This window comes from Balaenoptera borealis (assembly GCF_965194805.1).
Source record: "Balaenoptera borealis genome assembly, chromosome: 16".
Classification (NCBI taxonomy): Eukaryota; Metazoa; Chordata; class Mammalia; order Artiodactyla; family Balaenopteridae; genus Balaenoptera; species Balaenoptera borealis.
In genome coordinates, this window is record NC_138872.1 from 12305696 (window position 1) to 12317823 (window position 12128).

The following is a 12128-nucleotide window of genomic DNA, read 5'->3' on the forward strand; positions in this document are numbered from 1 at the left end:
CCAGAGTTTATTGTTGCCCTTGAACATTTTTTTCTATTTGTGGTAAAATACACATAACATAAAATGTACTATCTTAGCCATTTTTAAGTGTACAATTCAGTAGTGTTAAGTTGTGCAACCAATCTCCAGAACTTTCTCATCTTACAAAACAAACACTCTGTACCCAATAAATAACTCCCCATTGTCCCCTCTCCCCAGCTCCTGGCAAACACCCTGCTATTTTCTGTTTCTACGTGTTTGACTACTGTAGGTACCTCATGTAAGTGAAATCATACATTTTTTTGTCTTTTCATAACTGGCTTATTTCAAGGATACTGTCTTCAAAGTTCATCCATGTTGTAGCATTGCCAGAATTTCCTTGTTAAAGTTGAGTAATATTCTGTTGTATGTATATACCATATTTTAAAAATCCATTCATCTGTCGATGGACATTTAGATTGCTTCCACATTTTGGCTATTGTGAAAATGCTGCTGTGAACATGTGTGTATAGCTATCTCTTTGAGACCCTTCTTTCAATTCTTTGAAGTATATACCCAGAAGTAGAATTGCTGTATCGTATGTCATATTTTTAATTTTTTGAGGAACCACCATACCATTTTCTAAAGCAGCTAAACCTTCCTACCAACAGTTTGCAAGGGTTCCAATTTCTCCATATCCTCACCAACACTTGCTATTTTCTGCTTTTTTTGTAGACATCCTCGTGTGTATGACATGATATCTCATTGTGGTTTTGATTTGCATTGCCCAAATGATTAGTGATGCTGAGTATCACTTCATGTCCTTGTTAGCCATTCATATATCTTCTTTGGAGAAATGTCTATTCAAATTCTTTACCCTTTCTTTAAAAAAATAATTAATTAATTTTTGGCTGGTTGGGTCTTTGTTGCTGCATGCAGGCTTTCTCTAGTTGTAGCGAGCGGGGGCTACTCTTTGTTGTGGTGCACAGGCTTCTCATTGCAGTGGCTTCTCTTGTTGCGGAGCATGGGTGCTAGGCACGCAGGCTTCAGTAGCTGTGGCACACGGGCTCAGTAGTTGTGGCTCATGGGCTTAGTTGCTCTGCGGCATGTGGGATCTTCCCAGACCAGGGCTTGAACCCGTGTCCCCTGCATTGGCAGGCGGATTCTTAACCACTGCACCACCAGGGAAGTCCCAGGAAATGCTTCTTAAAATGATTCTCATTAAGAACTTGGGGGTAGGGTGAGGGTGAGTGTGCAAGACTTCACTAGGAGATTGTTCCTAAGAACAAGTCATGTCAAACTAGCACTGTTTTTGATTTGTTTTTAATAGGGTCCATATACTAGCAGGCACAGAAAATGCACTTAGCAACATTTCCTGTAACTGTTGGAGAAAAGAATAGAAATGAGAGTAGATCATGGTCCAAGCCAGAATGAAAACACCGTGGCTGGCAGCAGCAAGCAGTTCTAGGATGCCATTAGCAAAGAGGTTATTTTGGAGTCCTTGGGTTCGAATCCCAGCTCTGCCTCTCTACCAGTCCTGGCCCACTGGAAATAGAATAACTCTAAGCAGAGTATAATTCAAGAAGAATACAGTGGTGCTCACAGAATATAAGGAAACCACAAGAGCTAGTGCAAAACCTTGGAGCTGGAAGTAGAGGGGGTACCCCTACATCTGAAGGGGACAGGGAAGGAGCATCAGAGCCCAGAAGGAGAGTCAGGTAGAAGAACATCTGGAGAGGTGTCCCCACAGGGTGCAGCCAGGGGGATGCATAGGTCATCCTCACTCCCCAACCCCACCTCCCATCTCCTGCTGAAGCTCCCACCACAGTGCTTAGAGCTGACGCTGATGTGTCCCTGCTCTAGGAGTGGTGAGCAAGGTGGACTGGGGTGAGGAGGGGACCTGGATGGACAAGGAAAGACATTGGTAGAGCCATTTATTAACTGTGTGACTTAGGTAAGTCACTTCCCCTTTCTAAACCTCAGTTTCCTCATCTGTAAAGTCAGGATGATAATATTACTGCCCTTGCAGAGTTGAGGTGAGGAATAAATTATTTTAAAATGTAAAGTACCCTAGATTAGAGGCTGGTAAGAAATTTCAATAAATGGCATCGCAGTTATTGTGCTGTTACTATTATGATTCAAGTAGGGAGAAATGGAGCTTAGAGAGGAATGTTTGGACTTGACCATACAGTGGGACAGTGAAATATTTGAGGCAGCCTAGCATTTACTATGATGAATACCACCACTCTCAGCAGGTAGCTCCTCTAGCTGTAAAAACACCAGGTCAACCTGGGCAGAGCCAAAAGTGACGACAAAGTCCCAGTCTGCACATTCCACCATTTTAACACTGGAGCAAAAAAAGAAAAAAATGCTCTCACCCACCAGGACCACCCCCATCCCAAGCCCTCCCACCTGCAAACTGTGGCCCTGTGGTGCCAGTCTGTTTTAGCAAAAGGACCATTTGTTTAAATGAGCCTGCCAAGTGAAAGGATCCAGATTTCTCCTTTTCTCTCTTTTTAAAAAAGCCACAGATATAAATAAGCCCAAGATGGTCTGTTTCTGCCATGACTAACAGATAAAGGAAAAGACAGTTGCCTTCTAAACAAACCTGCAATTAATCAACATTGGGACCTTGGGAGAAACTGATCAGGGGACCAGCCCAAGGGACCACAGGACCTGCCAATTCTACCCATCCAGGCATTGAAGCCAAATTGTAAACTATCGGGAAATTTCATAAACCCCAATTCCCCCCGGCAAAATAATCTGAGAGGAAAGTTCAAGTTGGCAGAGATACAAGTTACTCAGAAGGAATAAGGTCCATCAAGGCTTCATCTTAAAGAACAGATGCATCATCCCAAGCCAGATGCTCCCTGGAATGGGGTTGCCAGATCTAGCAAATAAAAATACAGAACACCCAGTTACATTTGAATTTCAGATAAATAACGATTTTTTAGTGTAAGTATGTTCCATGCAATATTTGGGACATGGTTAAAATTATCTGAAATTCAAATGTATAATAACTGGGCATCATGTGTTTTATCTGCACCAGGAATGACAAGGGCGGTGCTGAAAGGGTCACAGCTCAAACTCCAGAGGTCTTACACTGGTGGCCTCTGGGCTATGTGAGGCTCACACGTGTGCATTGTTCAGTCTTCACAGTTTATAAAATTGGAATCAGTTGCCAACATTTTAAGGATTTCTGGCTTTCTTTAAAATTATTGGAAGCTCCAACCATGTTGGTAGTAGCTGCCCCACTACAACGAGAACAGAAGGGAACATGGAAAAGTGAAAACTGATTACTGATATGTTAGATGAAGGAATCGTGGGTAAATTTGTTTTTGGTTGGTTTCTTACACTGTGAGTTGTGGTCACACGATCAGCAGCCCATGATTCAGGCCCAGGGAACTCGCCCTTTCTCAGGCTCCCCTGCGACAGCCAACCCCCAAAGTGCTGGCTGCAGGATCTGAAAATCTGGCCTAACTATGAAAACTCCCCTGCGGGCCATCTTCCTTCTTCCTAGCCGGAGAGTGGAGGCATCTCGCGCAGGCTGGAGAAACGTGTGTCCACAGCGCCCCCTGCAGACACAGGCTGGAGCTGCAAGTTCTGGAAGGGATAAAATGGGATAGTAACGAACAAGGGTGGGGTATGGATTAATGAAATAATAACACAATATGGCACATGGTAAGCACTCAATGAGCACACTCCTTACATCTCCCCAGCACAGATTTTCTCCCATCTCAATGTGGCACGAAGATTTGTTTATTCACTAGATATGAATTGTGTCCCTATAATGTGCCAGGCCTGGGCTAAGTGCTTTACAGACCTGATTTTATTGAAGGCTTCAACTCTCTGAAGCAGGCATTATTACGAACCCCATTTCACAGATGAGGAAACTGAGGCTGATAGAGGTAAAGAATGTGCCCAAGATCCCTCAAGTAAGAGGACAAAGAAGTAGAATGAGTCTGAAGCATCAAATGTTTTGTGGGACTGAAGCTGGGGAGACAAGGTGCAAAGAATTTGAGCATCTGAGGCCTATCATTGCCTTTGGGGTTCAGGGAAGCAGTGATAGCAAAGCCTAGAGACTCAAGGTGGGTGGGAGTTCTCTAGGGAACTTCTCTGACCCCTGGCTGGTAGGCATGTGGGGCCACTTCTGACCTCAGAGGTGTCTCACCAACAAGGAAGTCAAAAGCATTGAACTGGACTTCCCTGGTGGCGCAGTGGTTGAGAATCCGCCTGCCAATGCAGGGGACACAGGTTCGATCCCTGGTCGGGGAAGATCCCACCTGCCGCAAAGCAACTAAACCAACGTGCCACAACTGCTGAAGCCTGCGCGCCTAGAGCCTGTGTTCTGCAACAAGAGAAGCCACTGCAGTGAGAAGCCCGTGCACCACAACGAAGAGTAGCCCCCTCTTGCCACGACTAGAGAAAGCCCACAGGCAGCAACGAAGACCCAACGCAGCCAAAACATAAATAAATAAAATAATAAATAAATAAATAAAAGCATTTGAACTTTTCAGAACCGGAAATTGGCTCCCTCCTGTATCAGTCAGACTGCATTTCAGTAAGAGGCTGCAATTAAGCCAAGGGTTACAAACTCAAGAGCCAGACTGACAGGGTTCGAGTCCTGGCTCTACTACTTACTGACTGTGTGACTTTAGACAAGTCATTTTATCTCTCTGAGACTATTCCTTCAACTGTCAAATGAGGTTAAATAATACAATCTGCCTAATATGGTTGTTGGAAGAATAATGTTTTATTACATATGAAGAACTGTAATTAACACACAGTAAGGGCTCAATAAATGTCAGCCATTGTTAGTATTATTACTACAGGGGCTGGTATATTAAAGAGGGATATACACCATTGTGGGGAACTAGAAAGCACATGACCTGCCTAAAAACACATACATACATACATATTAATACATATATGCATAAAACGTTATTCAGCCACAGCTAATTATCAGGCAGGAAAATGGGTCTACTATAATCAGATCTTCCAATTTTCCATAAGAAGCCACAGTGACCTCCTTTCTACGCTCCAAACACAAAACCCAGCAAGCAGGTTTTCGCCTCAAAGCCTTTGCACTGGCCTGGAATGTTCATTTCCCACTGATACTCACACCACTCACTCCCTGATCTCATTCAGCTCTGTACTCAAATGTCCACCTTTACATTTCCATTTCTTTTCCGTTTCTATTCCTTTTCCTCACTTTAGTTTTCTCCATTGCACTTATTAAATAACATACTACAGTATATTATTTTTTATTGTTTCTCTCTCCACTAGCAATGTCATGTCCCATGTAGGCAAGAATTTTTTTTTTTTCACTATTGTATCCTCAGCACCTAGAACAGAGCCTGACACAGGGTAGATACTCGATAAATATTTATGGAATGAATCATGTCAATGCATTTTCTTTAAGAAACATTTTGTGGACTCAATATGTCTTCAAGTTACCAGGTTGAGTGCTGCTTCAAGGAATCATTTAGTCAGTTTTGCCTCTTTGAGCACCTACTATGTGCAAGGAACAGCTTTAGAAACTGCAGGGTATACAAAGAACTGAAAACACTTCTTGTTGTGGTAAAAGGCAGTTAAGTTGGAGAGAGAAAAGTCAGTAAGTCAGAGTTTGTGACCTGATTCTGTCTCATATAGAGACTGAATTTCCTCATCTGTCCAATAAGAGTGAGAATCATGCTAGTTCTCACCTCACAAGGCTGTTGTGATGAGTAACAAAGTGTGCCAGTCAAGGGCTTCCCTGGCGGCACAGTGGTTAAGAATCCGCCTGCCAATGCAGGGGACACGGGTTCGAGCCCTGGTCTGGGAAGATCCCACATGCCGCAGAGCAACTAAGCCCATGCGCCACAACTACTGAGACTGCGCTCTAGAGCCCGCGAGCCACAACTACTGAGCCCGCGTGCCACAACTGCTGAAGCCCATGTGCCTAGAGCCTGTGCTCCACAACAAGCCACTTCAGTGAGAAGCCCGCACACTGCAACTAGAGAAAGCCCACACGCAGCAACGAAAACCCAACGTAGCCAAAAAGAAAAAAAAAGAATAAATAAAATAAATTTTTAAAAAAGGTGTGCCAGTCAAGTACTTTAGCAGTCCTGCCACAAGGCAAGTGTCTGATTCACTTTCTTTTTTTTCTTTTAATATTTATTTATTTATTTTGCCGGATCTTAGTTGCGGCACACTGGATCTTTGTTGCAGCATGCAGGATCTTTAGTTGCGGGATCGCAGCATGCAGGCTTCTTCGTTGCGGCGTGAGGACTCTTAGCTGCGGCATGCATGTGGGGTCTAGTTCCCTGACCAGGGATCGAACCCAGGCCCCCTGCATTGGGAGCATGGAGTCTTACCCACTGGACCACCAGGGAAGTCCCAGATTCATTCTTTCATTTAATATTTATTGAATGGCCTACAACGTGCCAGGATCTGTGCCACGTGCCATGGAGGGGCCACAAAGGAGGGACAGCTGCTATCTACACTATCTATCTCTTGTGCTATCTACCATGGAGTCATGGTCTAATGTAGGGAGACAGATGACAAATATATATGCTACATAAACATACACATATAATGTATATATACTGTATACGCATAGGCACTATTTATTAGGCAGTGAAAAATAATATGAAGAAAAATATAAGGGAATAGAAAGTGATTGGGAAGATTGTTAGATAGGTTCCCAGAGAAGGTGACATTTAAGTAAACCAAGGGAACCATGCAAAGATCTGGCAGGGCTAGGCCTGGTCATTCATTCCAGGTTGGAGTGCACCTAAAGTGATGGAGGACAGTTAGACCTGTGTGACTGAAAGAGAAGGGAGATGAGGTCAGAGGTTAATGGAGAGGAAGATGGTCCAGGCCATTGACTCCAGCTTTTACTGTGTGAGCTGGGGAGACACAGGCGGGTTGAGCAGGACACTGGTGTGGTCTCTGGTTTTCAAGGGCACTCTGGCTGCTTATAGAGAATTAGATCACAGGGAGCAAAGGTGGAAGTACAGACCACTAATCAAAGCTTGGATGATGATGGCTTGGATCCGGAAGATGGTAGCAATGGAGGTGGGAAAAGAGGTGAATGTCAGATGTATTTTAAAGGTAAACTGGGAATTCCCTGGGGGTCCAGTGGCTTCTGGGGTCCGGGTTCAATCCCTGGTTGGAGAACTAAGATCCTGCATGCTGCATGGCACAGCCAAAAAAAAAAAGGTAAACCAACGTGGGGAATGGAGCAAAACGTCACGGATAACCAAGATTTCTGGCCTGAGCACCTAGACTGACAGTGTTGCCGACACCTGGAATAGAAATGGTTGTGGGAGCTGCAGCCTTGGTGGGAGGGGGTCAGTTCGGGTTTGGACATGTTAAGTTGAATGCATGAAGGGAAGGAAAGAATGGAAATGTTGCATCCACACATAGAACTTTGAAGGTCCTGTCAAGAAATTGCTGTTAGTGATGCTCAAGGTGTCAAGGTCATTAGAGGGCTTTCAATTATGGTGTTCTGCATTATTTATTGCTGGGTAAATTACCACCAAAACTCAGTGACTTGAGGTAATTCCCTGGCGGTCCAGTGGTTAGGACTTGGCGCTCTCACTCCCGGGGCCCCAGGTTCAATTCCTGGTCAGGGAAGTAAGGTCCCAAAAGCCATGCAGCAGGGCCAAAAAAAAAAAAACTTAGTGACTAGAAACACACGTAACCTCATTTTCTGTAGTTCATGAGCCCAGGCAGTTTAGGTGGGTGCCATTTCAGGGCCTCACAGGCATCATGGTGTCAGCAAGGCTTCTAGTCACCAAATACCAGGGAAGGATCTGCCCCCAAACTCAGTTGTTGGCAGGACTCAGTTCCCTGCACATTATTGGCTGGAAGCTAATCTCAATTCCTCACTAGCTTGTTTCACTAAAGTGAGCAAGCCAAGGAGTAAGACAGGAAGGGAACTAGCAAGAGGATGTCAACAAGTCGTTAAGTCTTTTATAACCAAATATCAGAAGTAATACCCCTCTTGGACCTCCCTGGTACAGCAGTGGTTAAGACTCCGAGCTTCCACTGCAGGGGCATCAGGCCGTGGTGTGCAGCAAAAAAAAAATTAGTACCCCTCTAGCTAGTTTTCTGTTCACCAGATGCACTAGGTCCACACACTCAAGGGACTTGGAGTTAACATCAGGAATCAGATTAGAAAGCACAAAGTCAAAAAAACCCACAATGGAATCCTATCTTCCTAAGATTAGTCAGATCAAGTATCTGGGGACAGAGCAGGGAAGTTAAAGTGAAACCAGATTAGCCCTATGTCACTAGTCTGTAACTTTCCATGTTTAAACATTAAAAATTTAAGTTTAATATTAAAAGATCTCTCTGCCCCTAGAGCTTTCTACCTCAAGTATCATTTGGTTCAAGTTCTCTATCTCCAATAACCAAATACAACCGTATTTTGATTCAAAGGGTTTTATTTTCTTTCTCCAGGTAGGAAGGCTACAAAGTTAGAAATTTTCCCTAAGTTTAATATAATACTTGATTCTTCAAAACAGCCAGAGGCTTTCCAGCTCTGGACACTCAGGTTACACAGCAACCTCAGGAGACTGATTCAACCGGAAACTTCACGCTTTCTCAGTGAAGAACAGGGTCACCTTTTCCCAAGAGACCTTGCATTCCAACTCCACGTTGAGAAACTCCTTAAAAGAAAAAAGATACATCACCATCAGGACTTCATTCTGATGTAAACTGATATAAACAGCTACTTGTTTGGGATGTGGGAGCATCTAGACTTCAGGAACTAGGTGGATGTAGAATCAAGTACCAGACCAAGGAGACTTCCAACCTCTTGAGTCTGGCACCTCACTGAAGTCTGTGTTGTTCTTGATAACGTCAAAATGTACATCATCAATCTATAGCCTTTCTAGGTACAGTAAATAGAGATAAGGGAGACAAACCCAGGACCACACCAAAAGTTATGTTGATTCTAGAGGGACTTAACACAAATGAAGCTCATGCAAAAGATACTTTAGGGATAAATGGGGGCATCTGAAATATAAAGTGGATAAGCAGACATTAGGGATACAAAGTGTTATTTGTTTAAAAAGAAAGGAGGCAGGAGATAGAGACTGCCTGTCTCCTTGGCTTGCTCACTGTGATGCAGCAAGCCACTGTGTTCCTTATCCATGGGGTAAGGAACTGAGGCTGGCCTCCAGCTAACAGTGTGAAGAATTCAACCTTTCAAAAATATTACAACCAATTTCAATCTCAACTCAAAAGATGGCTTGGAGCTCCTCATCTCGTATTATCTGCCAAGGCAGAATTAACTTTCCATTTAATTTTTCCCCCTTTCTTAGGGAAAGACCTGGTAGTACCAATAGGTCAACAGTCCTGCCAAGGACACAATTTTCCCCTCCTGTTTTACCCAACTTGGAACTGGGTACTCAGGTTACTCCCAAATGGGCAAACCCAACACCTCTCTATCCTGAGCACATTCAGTAATCATTTTACTAAGGACGGGTTAACACCTAGATAACAATTTGCAGAAACCTCACCTGCTACAGGACAGACTGAACCAAGCTGAGATCAGGCTGCAATCAACCTACTTACGCCCTGACGCACAAAGGGCTCTGGTCCTGTAGGAAGTTAACAGATGAAGCCAAGATAAATGACTTGAATGATGGAAGGGGGAAAAAACCCATAGGGCAAGCCCAATTCCCACTAAAAAAAACCCCACAGAAAGTAGTCTGTTGGTGGTTAAGCAGAAAACACATAAACAAGTTATCTTTGTGGCCAATGCATCAGACAAAACTGGCTAATAGTTCAGTTATATCAACAGGGTCGATCTGATGGGGAAAAAAGTTAAGTCATCAGCTGCAATGGCCATATGAGTCACAGAAAGTAGAAAACAATGGGGATAACCTCTTTAAAAGAAAAGCAGTTAATGGACGTGACTTACCAATTCTCTCCCAATCCTGGATCCATCATGGTCCATTCAAAGTCTGCTTTCTGCCAACAGTGAACCTGAGATGAAAACAGAAACATGACCACCAGTCAGCTAGATACCCAAAGGAGTGGGGGACAGAGGAGATGCTCAAGCTGGCATATCAGACAGAAACTGGCTTAGAGAAGTTAGATCAACATGGTCGATCTGTCGGGGAAAAAAGTTCAGTCATCATTTATGCCAGCAGGAAGCTTTTCGCCTCTACAGAAAGAACCCTGGGGACTTCCCTGGTGGTGCAGTAGTTAAGAATCTGCCTGCCAATGCAGGGGACATGGGTTCGAGCCCTGGTCCAGGAAGATCCCACATGTCGTGGAGCAACTAAGCCCGTGCGCCACAACTACTGAGCCCTTGTGCCACAACCACTGAAGCCCACACGCCTAGAGCCTGAGCACCACAACGAAGAGCAGCCCCCGCTTGCCCCAACTAGAGAAAGCCTGTGCGCAGCAACGCACACTCAAGAAAAAGAAAGAAAAGAAAGAAAGAAGGAAGGAAACGAAGAAAGAAAGAAAGGAAGAAAGAAAAAAAGAAAGAACCCTGAACTAGGAATAAGATTTGGTTCATCTGTTTCTCTACCTGCGACTTCATGCAGTATTTCAGCACTTCTGTGTCCTGTTCTCGGCAATAAGATAGTAGCTAAGACAAATACCTCTGCCTTCTGTGCTTACATTTGATAGAGGCCAGCGTGGCTGGAAAGAACTGTGAGGAAATGGCTGGCTTTTACTTAGGTGACTGCAGGGTTTTGACTATGTGTTAGGATGTTACACTTTAATGCAAGATGTCATCACTTAAAACGCAACTTAACACCCTGGGACAGCAAGGTTTAAGGAACACTTCGTCCAAAAAGTCCCACCCTTTCAGCGGCATTTCTGGACTCAGTTAAGTTAGGAGGTTGGGAATTAAAGCAGATAGGCCAACAGAAACACATTTGGCTTTCCTTAAAAATGTCATCACACCTAAATGGGAAGGAAATCTAAAAAAGAGGGGATATATGTATACATGTAACTGATTCACTTTGCTGTACAGCAGAAACTAACACAACATTGTAAAGCAACTCTACACCAATAAAAATTTTCTTAAAATGTCATCACATTATCCATCCACTTGGAAACTTAAGTATAAAAGAAAGCTGTTTATTAAGAAACAAGTGAAGGAATGGCATCTGAAAATGTGCCTTAAGGAGCATAATAAAGACATTTAAAAATTAACATCTATTCACTTTCAAGAGATAATTCACTTATTCCACTTTGTAATAAGTCTAATGGGTATGTTTTTATGAATTATAATAAAACCAAGCACCCAGAACACCTCAAAGAAAACCTAGTAACTAAAATATGCTAATTGGCTGCCCTTAATCATTTTTTCTTTTCCTCCAAGCTCGCCTAGCAAACTAAGAGGTTCCTCAGAGCAGGCATTTCCTACAATAGGCCAAAAGACAAATGCTTACTCCAGAGGTCAGGAGACTGAAGGTTGTTCATGTCTACACGTGCTTTCCTTGAAGGCCCAGCAGGGACCCCTTCCTCCAAGATCCATTCTGTACGCTGTGATCGCGCAAACCTGCGAACCAACAAAGAAAGGTCATCAAGCGCCATCTTCCCACAGTCGGAAGAGAACATGGCAGCGCGCCTTTTGAGGCCGGTGTCTCAGAACTAACTGGCAAGTATTCAAAGACATCAGCATTGTCGATCTGATGGGGAAAAAAGTGAAGTCATCATTTACACCAGCCGAGGACTCCTCAGGCCCAAGCACAAGGCGCGGGCTTTTCCAGCTCTAACTGGTCTCCCCAAAGGCGCTGAGGCCTATTTAGAGTCAGAGCAGAGGGAGCCACGAGGAGAGGGGGCCACCGGTAGGGGCGACGGCACAAAAAAGCGAAAAAGAGGCATAGAGATCTCGAAGCGAGGTTTCAACTCACCACATACAGTAGTAAACCCTGGTTGCCGGGATGGGACGACACGGGAGGAGAAACAGAGGAGCCGAAGTGAAAAAGAGACAGCGCCGAAAACGCAAAAGAACGAGCAGCCCCAAAGCCTCCCTTATATAACCAGAGGGGACTCACGCCTGCGCACTGGATCCGAGGCGCTTCCTTCCGCCCCCCTCCTCCCCGACCTGCGCCGCGCGAGGCCCTCTGGGAAATGTAGTCGCCGCACCGCCCAGGCGGAGGAGGCCTAATGGTTGTCAAGGCCACACTAGCCCCGCCCCTTCCCGGTACACA

At 44.4% G+C, this 12128-nt stretch overlaps 1 long non-coding RNA gene across 3 annotated transcripts; it reads right to left on the reverse strand.

Annotated features, from left to right (window-relative positions):
• Nucleotides 1–8372: 8372 nt before the first annotated feature.
• On the reverse strand, nucleotides 8373–12111 carry LOC309614442. 3 transcript variants are annotated; one of them, XR_014236175.1, is made up of 4 exons: nucleotides 11829–12111; nucleotides 11364–11473; nucleotides 9875–9939; nucleotides 8373–8615 (listed from the first exon to the last, which is right to left on the reverse strand). It is a non-coding gene; the product is annotated as an uncharacterized lncRNA (long non-coding RNA). The 3 variants fall into 3 exon arrangements; XR_014236176.1 differs by having other exon boundaries at nucleotides 8373–8612; nucleotides 9871–9939; nucleotides 11829–12106; XR_014236177.1 differs by lacking the exon at nucleotides 8373–8615 and adding an exon at nucleotides 8622–9551 and having other exon boundaries at nucleotides 11829–12102.
• Nucleotides 12112–12128: the final 17 nt, after the last annotated feature.